Here is a 14,848-nt window from a genome sequence, read left to right as displayed (position 1 = left end):
CTAAGACCTACCTTCAAACGCAAAACGTTTGCAGAGGGCAATATCAAAAGAAAGCGGTTTCCTTCAGTGTATACTATTGTACTTCCTGAATGTGCCAACTTTAGGGTTCTTTCTTTATAATTAGCTGTGGGAATCCAGAACACACGTTTTCCCTGCAGCAGAGGCCATGCAGTATTATATTTTCTTTTTGCAGAATCTGCACCAAAAGCTCAATATGGGTGGTGCTGATTATTATAGTACATATATGGTGTAAACTCTCAATTTCTATTTAGCTGTGAAATAGTGGTGTGCAATTCCTTGTCAAAGAAATGCTACTGTTATTAAGAAGATGTTGGCTTCTTTGTGTTAGAATAGGACACCCTGCAGCTTCTCTGTAGTGGCTCTGTCACAGTCAAAAAATGAAAGGATTTTGTGCATTTCTTCAAAATTTTGCTTTCTTCAACAACAAACATTTATAAGGATATTTTCAGTGAAAGGGAATAGCCAGTACTTTTCTGCATAGCTTTTTGCTGCTTACTTTTTATTTCAAGTTACTGCTAATGAAAAATCTGTTTTTAGTGAGTAAATTTGCATAATTAAAAACATTATTTTAGAGTTTTTGAAATTGATGTTGATCATATTTTACATTTTATGGTTTCTCCTTTATTTATTGATTTAAATTTTTATGTTATAGATATGTTCTATTTTTAATGAAGAAATAACAGTTGATATTCCTTCAGCAAAATATAATGCTGTGAATTTATAAACAAGAAATATGAACCAAAACTTAACATTGTGGGTTACACTGCCAGCAGTGTTGATCATATGTTAACCTTAGATGTTTCCAGCCAGCTGGCTTAAATTTCTAATTTAAGTAATCCAAAATTTTCATTTTGTTCCAGATTATTAACATTTTTTGATATCCTGATAACCAGTTAGAGTCACAGTGGTTGGGTTTTACCATCTTCTCTAAAATACTTTGTTATTTGTATACTAACAGGATGAATCTGGAAAAAAAATGAAAATTGATAAGTAAAAATATCTCACAGTGTACATTAAGAATGTATTTCTTCAAAATAGATAGGCACAGTTTTTGTGCTCAACATACAAATAACAGTTTTTACTACCTATCCTGAATGAAGCCTTCAACTTAAATCAGTGGAAACCAATATTGCCAATAAGAAGAAAGTAAAAGCGAAATATTTTGAGGTGTTTTTCCAACTTAAAATTTTAAGTATGAAGAAATATTTGGTTCTTGTAATTTCACATTTAACCTTTTTGCACCATTTCTTAAGAATTCTGATGTACATCTCATGATTGCCACGGGGACAAAAGGTAACAACAATGCTGGTTAATCTGATCTCAGTTCAATTTTCACTGAGAACAGAAATAGTTGTTTAGAGATGAGTAGTACCACATTCTTAATCAACTTCTACTGGAAAAGGGCAGAGCTTTCTAGAATAACCAACCTCCTACGGCATTAGGGATTTAGCTGAAACCATCAGAATTGAAAACTCTGGCAATAAAATACAGATTCAACTATATCCCTTCTGGCAATTTCCTTCTCAGAGAGGGGAGTGGGAGTAAAATGTTGCCTTCCCCACTTCTCACCACCACCACCATTATGACACTCCTACTGGCTTTTGCCAATTTATAGAGAGAAAGGTGGATTGGTTTTCGTGCTCTGAAGAAAAAAAAAAGCTGCAGCATTTCAGGTGCAGTATGATATTTCCTAATCTTTCCTATTTCTTAACAAAAGATTTTAAAGTACTTCTCTAGTCATTGAAGTTTTTTTTCTTTACATGAATATTGATATATTCTTTTTCTACTCAAAGTGCCAAAGGCTACAGTTTTTAATGACTTAAATTGTACCACATTGTTAAGGAAATATATAATGATAGTCGCTAGAACTCAGACCTCTGCATGTGTATTTGATAACACATCTTTTGTAAACAAAAGATTACAAAGAATTATTTGTTTACATTCCACTGGTACCTTAATTTAAAACAAATGAGACTAACAGGTGGTATCTCTTCTTAGTGTTCTATTTATCTTATTTGCTAATGAGAGCACTTCTTCCTTTGTTAGGCTGTGCTTTATTGATAAAACCAAGTATTGAATAAAGAGAGTTAATTATCTTTTTAAAGTAAATAAAATTATGAAGATATATATGATATATATAAAGTATTGTGTTTAATAAAATGTTATGCAATGTTTTCCAAACTGATAAAGTTTGTAAAGTGCTATAATGTATTTTGTTAAGTACAGATCAGAGCTATTGTGTGAGTATATTGTGCTAACATCATAGAAATAAAGATTAGATTTCTTCATCAAAATTGGAGCATTTTGGTCTTTCACGTCAGACAGAGTATGAACTGATAATACTTTATAGGAACACAGCTGAAAAAATTAGAATGACTCAGAACTGATTATAGTTAGAAGAAAGAGTATTGCACTAAGAAAGAAAAGCTTCTCAAACTATGATATAATGTTTCCTTATTGTTTAGAATTTTGGTTTTATGCTTATTAAAGTTCTTTTAAGTTTATTTAGAGCTAGATTTTTCACATATCAATGTTACAGAGTGTTGAAAAAGAAAATATGAAAGAATCATTTGTGTAAGTACCCCTTATACTATGATTGGATAAGTAACCCTGATCCTAATATATTTCTCATGAGGTATCAGGTGAGTGGTTTCTGGGTTATACACATAAGAAGTTATCATTAGAGCCATATCATTTATGCCTTTTACAGGTCAAGTCTTTACTTGATATCTATGGGTTACTTCATATTCAAATTCAAATGGAATATGGAAATTCATTATTCAGAAAGCAATTTAATTAAAATAATTGAAGGAAATCAAAAGGAAATGGTTTAATCTAAAAGGGAAATGTGGCCTGGAAAATGGGTAATGGTTTGTTTGTGACTGAGTGTTTCATTTTCTCTGCTTATTAAATGTCTCCTGTCTTTATTCTGTAGAAAGTTTCTACTATGCTCTAAGAACAAATGCTACAGTTTGAAGAAAATGTAGATTTCAGTCGTAGTATATGATATTATAGGCTTCCCTGGTGACTCAGATGGTAAAGAATTTGCCTGCAGTGTGGGAGACCTGGGTTTGATCCCTGCATTGGGAAGATACCCTGGAGGAAGGCATGGCAACTCACTCCAGTATTCTTACCTGGAAAATCCCCATGGACAGAGGAACCTGGTGGGCTACAGTCCATGGGGTCTCAAAGAGCTGGACATGACTGAGCAACTTCACTTTCACTTTTCACTTTCGTGCATTGGAGAAGGAAATGGCAACCCACTCTAGTGTTCTTGCCTGGAGAATCCCAGGGACGGAGGAGGCTGGTGGGCTGCTGTCTATGGGGTTGCACAGAGTCAGACACGACTGAAGCGACTTAGCAGCAGCAGCAGCAGAGTGACTAAGCACAGCACATATGATAATACAAATGAGACCCAATAATGGGAGATTCCCAGTGACAATGCTTCCTAATAGTTAAAAAAAAAAAGAAAGAAACAGAAGAAAACAAAATGTCTAGATGGGTCCTCTGATACAGAAATGACTCTCATTTCACTGGCCATACAATTATCAATAAAATTCCCTAACTGCTAGTATTTATTCACTATCATCAATGAGAAGGAGGGGCAAACTGAGCAAAGCTATAGTTCTGCCACCAATTCTATTTAACAAACTTATTGAGTGTTCATTTTGTCTCCTTTACTCCTTCTTCATTAAGAGTTTCAGTCATAGCCTAAGAGAAAAACATATCTAAACTCTAGGGTTAGATTTTAAAAGTAATACAGTTGACAAGTAGGTGGATGAGTTTAAAGAAGAAAAAACTATGAAATCATATTCATGTATAATCTCGTTTTCTCTCAATCACCTCCTGACACTTTACACCTGGCTACTACTGGTTCTATTCCTGGGTTGGGGGTTGGGAAGATCCCCTGGAGAAGGAAATGGCAACCCATTCAGTATTCTTGCCTGGAGAATTCCATGGACAGAGGAGCCTGGAGGGCTACAGTCCATGTGTTGGCAAAGAGTTGAACATGACTGAGTGACTAACACACACACACAAACACACACATTAACTTATAGAAAGAAAGCTAGACATTCTCTATAAGAGGAATTTTCCCCCCACAAACTCCCCTGTTGTAGTTTGTACCTTCTAGCCTGTGATATCCTCCTGAAGAAAGATATGTAGTTTTGAGTATTAGGTAAACCTATTTCACTCCATCTCTAGCCCAGTCTTTCCCATTTTGCATCTAAATTAAATAATCACAGATATTTCTGGAGGTATGTGTGTTTGTGTTAGTCATTCAGTTGTGTCTGACTCTCTGTGACCCCATAGACTGTAGCCCAATAGGCTCTTCTGTCAATGGGACTTACCAGGCAAGAATACTGGAATGCGTTGCCATTTCCTTCTCCAGGGGATCTTCCCAACCCAAGAATTGAACCCCCTTATCCTGCATTACAGGTAGATTCTTTACTATCTGAGCCACCAAAGCATAAAAAGAGGCATTAAAAAAAAAATCAAAATAAGTCAAAAACTTAAATGTAAAATGTAAAACTAAAACATATAGGAGAAAATATTTAGGATATAGAACAAAGACTAGCTGCTAGTCCTTGGTTAGATATGTGTTTGCAAATTTTTTTTTCAGTCTGTAGTTTATCCATCATCCTTTGAATAAAGTCTTTCAAAGAGCAAAGTTATTATTTTTGATGAGGTTCAATTTATCTTTTCTCTTTATGAGTTATTTTTTAAAAGTCAGATCTAGACTATATAAAAAATCCTCAAAACTCAACAGTAAAAACTTCAATAACAGTAAAAACTTCAATAACAGTAAACAGAAGAGACTAAAAGAGAAAAACAGTAAAATAAAAATGGACAAAGACATGAACAGACATTTCAAAGAGGATATATAGATAACAAGCATGTGAATAGATGTTCAAAACTATTAGTCATTTCAGAAATACAAATTAAAATCACAATGAAATATTACTACAAACCTATAAGGATGAAATTTTAAAAATGTTAATACCAAACACTAACAAGAATGTGGACAAACTACATCACTGACACATTGCTGGTGGGAATATAAAATAGTATAATCTCTTTTTAAAACAGTTTGGCAATTTCTTTAAAAAAAAAACTAAACTTACATTTATATTTCCTAGGATTTGTACTCTTGGGTATTTATCCACAGAAATAAAAATTTATGTCCACAAGAAAAATGGTACCCATGTATTCATCTCAGTTTTATTAATAATAACCCCAAACTGAAAAAAATCCTGATGTCCTTCCTTGAGTGAGTTGTTAAACAAACTGTTATATAACCATATCGTAGACTACTATTCAGCAATAAAAAGAAATGAACTATGATACATGCAACTGAATGAATCTCCAGAGTGCTATGCTGAATGAAAAAGCTAAAAGGTTACACCTGTATGATTCCATCTCACAAAACACAGATAGGAGCAGTCCATGGCTAGAGAAGTTGTTATATCATCTTTAATATATGGCTTCCAAAGTTGCTCTAGTTGACATGATTTCCCAGAATGATTGGGGTTGGGAAGGAGGAAGTCAAGGATAAGCAGCTTTGTCTTGAATAAAATGACACTGAAGTTGTATCTGTCATGTATAATCCACCCAATGGGAGCAAACTGGATTATCCTGTGGCAAAAGATGCCAGAGAATGTAGTCTCTTGGTCAGAGAACTTATTACCACTAAAAGTTTGTGTCTTCTCTAACCAGATGGCAAAGAATCAGAATGGTTTCTAAATGAGAACAATCAGTGTCTGTCATACAGCTTCAAGACTCTTCATAGTACAACCTATAGACCCTTATAAGCCACTACTTTTCCATACAAGCCTATTATGCAACAGGCTTCACTTCTACATTTGTGAGTGTATTTGGCTGTATGCCTGTGCTTTATTTTTAACTCTCCTTCCAGAAAGTCTTTGCATTCATTTTTAAATCTCTTTTGCCCTTCAAGACTAAATTTCAATTTTTCCCTATGCAACTTTAGAACTAGAAGGGATTTCAGATATCTCACATCCTTTTAGGTATAATAGCCTAATTATCCATGTCTCAAGAAAAGTAAAACACATGAGAAGTGACTTACTCAGAGTCACACAACTGGTAGGTTCCAGGAGGGTATTGAGAGCAGGAAACAACTACCTTCTGTTCATTTTGTAATTCCTACTGTTTAGCACATCACCTACCACATAGGTTAGACACTAAGAAAACATTCACAATGAATGAATGTTTGAACGAATGAATGAAATATTATGACACCAGAGTTGGTACCTTTTTCAAAGAGGTCAAGTGATCTCTCTCTTTTGAGAATGTTTGTAGAGCTGTGTTTTTCATGACCAATCTATTCACACTTATATAATTTGTACAATTAATCACCAATTAATAAGACATTGAATATTTACTACACACTAGACTGTAAGCTCCTTATATGCAGCACCTAACACAATAAATGATCAACAAATATAAGAATATTTGAAAGAGTACAGTATGTTCTACCTACTATGTGTGAAAAATTCATGAAAATAAGTAAATAGAATTTATTATATAAAGGAGAAAATGCGAAGGGTCTTGGAACAGAAAGAAAGAGTTGTTCATTTGATTGCTCTCAGAAGTTCCACAGTTCTCAGAAATCCCTTCACGATTTTGAAGCCAAATTTATTTATATTTTTCTCTTTTTTCTTATTTGAAGCATCTTTTAAAAATGTTGACATGGTGTAAGCCAGATTTCTTGGAACAAGCTGTCTTCTCACAATAGATGTGATTTTGCAACAGTTGTTTGTTCAAATGTTCCCACCTCCACAGCAATTTCTGTAGAGGCAAGTGCCAATGAAGAATACTTATTATACTTAAGCTATCACTAAAATGTGAAAGTTGTTCAGTCCTTTCTGACTCTTGGTGACCCCATGGACTAGTTTTCCAAGCCAGAATACTGGAGTGGGTAGCTTTTTCCCTTCTCCAGTGTATCTTCCCAACCCAGGAATCCAACCAGGGTCTCCTGCATTGCAGGTAGATTCTTCACCACCTGAGGTATCAGGGAAGCCCCGTGTGTTTTTCATGGCCAATGTAGTCACACTTATATAATTTGTACAATTAATCACCAATTAATAAGACATTAAATATTTACTACACACTAAATTGTAAACTCTTTATATGCACCAGGACCCAGAGACCCAGCAAAGACTGAGCCAGAACTGTGTTTAAGTATCTCCTGCAGAGGTATGAGTCAGTAGTGGCCTGCTGCGGGGGCAGGGGCTCTGGGTGCAGCAGACCGAGGTATGGCAAAAGCCTTCTTGGAGGAGGTCACCATTAACCTCACCATAGAGTCCCAGAACTTACATAGGACTGGGGAAACAGACTCCTGGAGAGCACAAACAAAACCTTGTATGCACCAGGACCCAGGAGAAAGGAGCAGTGACCTCACAAAAGACTGACCCAGATTGCCCATGGGTGTCCAGGAGTCTCCAGCGGAGGCATGGGTTGGTGGTAGCCTGCTACAGGGTCAGGGGAACTGAGTGTGGGAGTGTCTGCATGGGACCTTTTGAAGGAGGTCTCCATTATCTTCATTACCTCCACCATAGTTTGGCCTCAGGTCAAACAACAGGGAGGGAACACACCCCCGCCCATCAACAGAAAATTGGATTAAGGACTTACAGAGCATGGTCTCACCCATCCCATCACAACAAGACCCAGTTTCCCCCTCAGTCAGTCTCTCCCATCAGGAGGCTTCCATAAGCCTCTTGTTCTTATCCTTCAGAGGGCAGACAGAAGAAAAACCACAAACACAGAAAACTAACCAAACTGATCACATGGACTGCAGCCTTGTCTAACTCAATGAAACTATGAGCATGCTGTGTGAAAGTGAAGTCGCTCAGTCGTGTCCGACTCTTGGCGACCCCATGGACTGTAGCCTACCAGGCTCCTCTGTCCATGGGATTTTCCCAGCAATAGTGCTGGAGCGGATTGCCATTTCCTTCTCCAGGGGATCTTCCCAACCCAGGGATCGAACCCGGGTCTCCCACATTGTAGACAGACGCTTTACTGTCTGAGCCACCAGGGAAGTCCAAACACAGAGCATGCTGTGTATGGCCACCCAAATGGATGGGTCATGGTGGAGAGTTCTGACAAAATGTGGTCCACCAGAGAAAAGAATGGCTAACCACTTCACTATTCTTCCTTTGAGAACCCATGAACAGTATGAAAAGGCAAAAAGATAGGACACTAAAAAATAAATTCCCCAGGTCAGTAGGTGCCCAATATACTACTGGAAATAGGTGGAGAAATAACTCCAGAAAGAATGAAGAGATGGAGCCAAAGCCAAAACAACACCCAGCTGTGGATGTGACTGGTGGTGATGGAAATAAAGTCCAATACTATTAAGAGCAATATTGCATAGGAACCTGGAATGTTAGATCCATGAATCAAGGCAAATAGGAAGTGCTCAAACAGGAGATGACAGGAGTAAACATTGACATTTTAGGAATCAACAAACTAAAATGGACTGCACTGGGTAAATTTAACTCAGATGACCATTATATCTACTACTGTGGGCAAGAATCCCTTAGAAAAAAATGGAGTAGCCATCACAGTAAACAAAAGACTCTGAAATGCAGTACTTGGATGCAATCTCAACAACAACAGAATGATCTCTGTTCATTTACAAGGCATGTCATTCAATGTCACAGTAATCCAAGTCTATGCCTTGACTAGTAAGGCTGAAGAAGCTGAAATTGAATGGTTCTGTGAAGACCTACGAGACCTTCTAGAACTAACACCCAAAAAAGATGTCCTTTTCATTATAGGGGACTGGAATGCAAAAGTAGGAAGTCAGGAGATACCTGGAGTAATAGGCAAATTTGGCCTTGGGGAACAAAACAAAGCAGGGCAAAGGCTAACATAGTTTTGCCAAGAGAATGCACTGGTCATAGCAAACACCCTCTTCCAACAACACAAGAGAAGACTCTACAGAGGGACATCACTAGATGGTCAACACCAAAATCAGACTGATTATATTCTCTGCAGCCAAAGATGGAAAAGCTCTATACAGTCAGCAAAAACGAGACTGGGAGCTGACTGGCTCAGATCATAAACTCCTTATTGCCAAATTCAGCCTTAAATTGAAGAAAGTAGGGAAAACCACTAGACCATACACATATGACCTAAAATTATCCCTTACAGTGGAAGCGACAAATAGATTCAAGGGATTAGATCTGATAGACAGAGTGCCTGAAGAACTATGGACGGAAGTTCATGACATTGTACAGAAGGCAGTGACCAATCCCCACTCGAAGAAAAAGAAATTCAAAAAGGCAAAATGGTTGTCTGAGGAGGCCTTACAAATAGCTGAGAAAAGAAGAGAAGTGAAAGTCAAAGGAGAAAAGAAAAGATATACCTACTTGAATGCAGAGTTCCAAAGAATAGCAAGGAGAGATAAGAAAGCCTTCTTCAGTGACTGATGCAAAGAAATAGAGGAAAACAATAGAATGGGAAAGACTAGAGATCTTTTCAAGAAAATTAGAGATACAAAGGGAACATTTCATGCAAAGATGGGCTCAATAAAGGACAGAAATAGTATGGACCTAACAGAAGCAGAAGATATTAAGAAAAGGTGGCAAGAATACACAGAACTGTACAAAAGAGATTTTCATGACCCAGATAATCACGATGGTGTGATCACTCACCTAGAGCCAGACATCCTGGAATGCGAAGCCAAGTGAGCCTTAGGAAACATCACTATGAACAAAGCTAGTGGAGGTGATGGAATTCGAGTTGAGATATTTCAAATCCTGAAAGATGAAGCTGTGAAAGGGCTGCACTCAATATGCCAGCAAATTTGGAAAACTCAGCAGTGGCCACAGAACTGGAAAAGGTCAGTTTTCATTCCAATCCCAAAGAAAGGCAATGCCAAAGAATGCTCAAATTACTGCACAATTGCACTCATCTCATATGCTAGCAAAGTAATGCTCAAAATTCTCCAAGGCAGGCTTCAACAGTATGTGAACTGAGAACTTCCATATGTTCAAGCTGGTTTTAGAAAAGGCAGAGGAACCAGAGATCAAATTGCCAACATTTGCTGGAGCATCAACAAAGCAAGAGAGTTCCAGAAAAACATCTACTTCTGCATTATTCACTATGCCAAAGCCTTTGGCTGTGTGCATCGCAACAAACTCTGGAGAACTCTTCAAGGGATGAGAATACCAGATCACCTGTCCTGCCTCCTGAGAAACCTGTATGCAGGTCAAGAAGCAACAGTTAGAATTGGACATGGAACAACAGACCAGTTCCAAATTGGGAAAGGTGTATGTCAAGCCTGTATATTGTCACTTTGCTTTTTTTAACTAATATGCAGAGTACAACATGAAAAATGCCAGGCTGCATGAAGCAGAGCTGGAATCAAGATGTCCAGGAGAAATATCAATAACCTCAGATATGCAGATGACACCACCCTTATGGCAGAAAGCAAAAAAGAACTAAAGAGCCTCTTGATGAAAGTCAAAGAGGAGAGTGAAAAAGCTGGCTTAAAACTCAACATGCAGAAAGCTAGTCCATGACATCTGGTCCCATCACTTCATGGGAAATAGATGTGGAAACAATGGAAACGGTGATAGACCTAATTTTTGTAGGCTATAAAATCATTGCCGATGGTGACTGAAGCCATGAAATTAAAAGACGCTTGTTCCTTGGAAGGAAAGTTATGACCAACCTAGACAGCTTATTCAAAAGCAGAGACATTACTTTGCCAACAAAGGTCCACCTAGTCAAAGCTCTGGTTTTTCCAGTAGTCATATATGGATGTGAGAGTTGGACTAAAGAAAGCTGAACACCAAAAATTGATCCTTTTGAACTGTGGTGCTGGAGAAATCTCTTGAAAACTCCTTGGACTCCAAGGAGGTCCAACTGGTCTACCCTAAAGGAAATCAGTCCTGGGTGTTCATTGGAAGGACAGATGCTGAAGCTTCAACTCCAATACCTTGGCCACCTGATGCGAAAAACTGACTCACTGGAAAAGACCCTGATGTTGGGAAAGATTGAAGGCAGGAGAAGGGGATGACAAAGATGGTTGGATGACATCACTGACTTTATAGACATGAGTTTGAGTAAGCTCCAGGTGTTGGTGATGGACAGGGAAGCCTGGTGTGCTGCAGTCCTTGGCGTCCAAAAGTTGGACACAACTGAGAGACCGAACTGAAATGATCACTAAAAAAATAGCAAGCACCGCATAGTCAGCATTCAAGTTTATTTTATTTTTCAAATTCAAAATTAGTTATTAGAGTCCATGAATTATAGCAATTTATTTAGTCCACTAATCTCATATTCTCACCCCATCTGCTGCTAGGATATCACAATTATTTTTAGAATTATGGGGTAGCAAAAGAGTCTTTGGGATCAGGCTGACAAGTATTCAAATTCTAAATCAGCCTACTGTGTTCCCATTTCCTATATAATAGGGATAATAATTTAGAGTTGTTACGGTGATTAAATAAATAAATATATGTAAATCGTTTAAAATACTCTGTGGCAGTGGCAATATATTTGTTCTTAATCTTGAGCATTGTTTTCTGATTTCTTTATCTCTAGTCCTCATCTCTCCTGCTGCTGCTGCTACTGCTACTAAGTCGCTTCAGTCGTGTCCGACTCTGTGTGACCCCATAGACAGTTTGTTCAAAATAATAATAGCAATGATGTGTTTAATGATCATAACTTATAAATAAGTGCAATAAATGCCAGCAATGGGGTAAAGAACAGGAGAGAGAAATTAAGATACTCTTTTTTTAAGTTGCCTATCAGTTTAGTTCAGTCGCTCAGTCGTGTCCGACACTTTGCGACCCCTTGAATTGCAGCACGCCAGGCCTCCCTGTCCATCACACCTCCTGGAGTTCACTCAAACTCACGTGCATTGAATCAGTGATGTCATTCAGCTATCTCATCCTCGGTCGTCCCCTTCTCCTCCTGCCCCCAATCCCTCCCAGCATCAGAGTCTTTTCCAATGAGTCAACTCTTTGCAAGAGGCGGCCAAAGTACTGGAGCTTCAGCTTTAGCATCATTTCTTCCAAAGAAATCTCAGGGTTGATCTCCTTCAGAATGGACTGGTTGGATCTCCTTGCAGTCCAAGGGACTCTCAAGAGTCTTCTCCAACTCCACAGTTCAAAAGCATCAATTCTTCGGCACTCAGCCTTCTTCACAGTTCAACTCTCACATCCATATACAACCACAGGAAAAACCATACCCTTGACTAGACGGACCTCCGTTGGCAAAGTAATGTCTCTGCTTTTGAATATGCTATCTAGGTTGGTCATAACTTTTCTTCCAAGGAGTAAGCGTCTTTTAATTTCATGGCTGCAGTCACCATCTGCAGTGATTTTGCAGCCCCAAAAAATAAAGTTTGGCACTGTTTCCCCTGTTTCTCCATCTATTTCCCATGGAGTGATGGGACTGGATGCCATGATCTTCGTTTTCTGAATGTTGAGCTTTAAGCCATCTTTTTCGCTCTCCTCTTTCACTTTCATCAAGAGGCTTTTTAGCTCCTCTTCACTTTCTGCCGTAAGGGTGGTGTCATCTGCATATCTGAGGTTATTGATATTTCTCCCGGCAATCTTGATTCCAGCTTGTGTTTCTTCAGTCCAGCATGTCTCATGATGTACTCTGCATATAAGTTAAATAATCAGGGTGACAATATACAGCCTTGACGTACTCCTTTTCCTATTTGGAACCAGTCTGTTGTGCCATGTCCAGTTCTAACTGTTGCTTCCTGACCTGCATACAGATTTCTCAAGAGGCAGATCAGGTGGTCTGGTATTCCCATCTCTTTCAGAGATTTCCACAGTTTCTTGTGATCCACACAGTCAAAGACTTTGGCATCGTCAATAAAGCAGAAATAGATATTTTTCTGGAACTCTTTTGCTTTTGCAATGATCCAGAGGATGTTGGCAATTTGATCTTTGGTTCCTCTGCCTTTTCTAAAACCAGCTTGAACATCAGGGAGCTCACGGTTCACGTATTGCTGAAGACTGGCTTGGAGAATTTTGAAAATTACTTTACTAGCATGTGAGATGAGTGCAATTGTACATTAGTTTGAGCATTCTTTGGCATTGCCTTTCTTTGGGATTGGAATGAAAACTGACCTTTTCCAGTCTTGTGGCCACTGCTGAGTGTTCCAAATTTGCTGGCATATTGAGTGCAGCACTTTCATAGCATCATCTTTCAGGATTTGAAACAGCTCAACTGGAATTTCATCACCTCCACTAGCTTTGTCCATAGTGATGCTTTCTAAGGCCCACTTGACTTCACATTCCAAGATGTCTGGCTCTAGATTAGTGATCACATAATCATGATTATCTGGGTCATGAAGATGGTGGAGAGTTCTGACAAAATGTGGTCCACTGCAGAAGGGAATGGCAAACCACTTCAGTATTCTTGCCTTGAGAACCCCATGAACAGTATGAAAAGACAAAATGATAGGATACTGAATGAGGAACTCCCCAGGTCATTAGGTGCCCAATATGCTACTGGAGATCAGTGGAAAAATAACTCCAGAAAGAATGAAGGGATGGAGCCAAAGTAAAAACAATACCCAGTTGTGGATGTGACTGGTGATAGAAGCAAGATCAGATGCTGTAAAGAGCAATATTGCATAGGAACCTGGAATGTCAGGTCTATGAATCAAGGCAAATTGGAAGTCATCAAACAAGAGATGGCAAGGGTGAACATCGACATTCTAGGAATCAGTGAACTAAAATGGACTGGAATGGGTGAATTTAACTCAGGTGACCATTATATCTACTACTGCGGGCAGGAATCCCTCAGAAGAAATGGAGTAGCCATCATGGTCAACAAAAGAGTCCTAAATGCAGTACTTGGATGCAATCTCAAAAACAACAGAATGATCTCTGTTCATCTCCAAGGCAAACCATTCAATATCACAGTGATCCAAGTCTATGCCCCAACCAGTAATGGTGAAGAAACTGAAGTTGAACGGTTTTATGAAGACCTACAAGACCTTCTAGAACTAACACCCAAAAAAGATGTCCTTTTACTTGTAGGGGACTAGAATGCAAAAGTAGGAAGTCAAGAGATACCTGGAGTAACAGGGAAATTTGGCCTTGGAATGCGGAATGAAGCAGGGCAAAGACTAATAGAGTTTTGCCAAGAGAATGCACTGGTCATAGCAAACACCCTCTTCCAACAACACAAGAGAAGACTCTACACGTGGACATCACCAGATGGTCAACACCAAAATCAGATTGATTATATTCTTTGCAGCCAAAGATGGAGAAGCTCTATACAGTCAACAAAAATAAGACCAAGAGCTGACTGTGGCTCAGATCATGAACTCCTTATTGCCAAATTCAGACTTAAAGAAAGTAGGGAAAACCGCTAGACCATTCAGGTATGACCTAAAGCAAATCCCTTATGATTATACAGTGGAAGTGAGAAATAGATTTAAGGGTCTAGATCTGATAGATAGAGTGCCTGATGAACTATGGAATGAGGTTCATGACATTGTACAGGAGATAGGGATCAAGACCATCCCCATGGGAAAGAAATGCAAAAAAGCAAAATGGCTGTCTGGGGAGGCCTTACAAATAGCTGTGAAAAGAAGAGAGGCGAAAAGCAAAGGAGAAAAGGAAAGATATAAGCATCTGAATGCAGAGTTCCAAAGAATAGAAAGAAGAGATAAGAAAGCCTTCTTCAGCAATCAATGCAAAGAAATAGAGGAAAACAACAGAACTGGAAAGACTAGAGATCTCTTCAAGAAAATTAGAGATACCAAGGGAACATTTCATGCAAAGATGGGCTCAGTAAAGGACAGAAATGGTCGGGACCTAACAGA

The sequence above is a fragment of the Budorcas taxicolor genome, chromosome 3 (assembly GCF_023091745.1).
Source record: "Budorcas taxicolor isolate Tak-1 chromosome 3, Takin1.1, whole genome shotgun sequence".
Lineage (NCBI taxonomy): Eukaryota > Metazoa > Chordata > Mammalia > Artiodactyla > Bovidae > Budorcas > Budorcas taxicolor.
Note: the sequence above shows the minus strand (reverse complement) of the source record.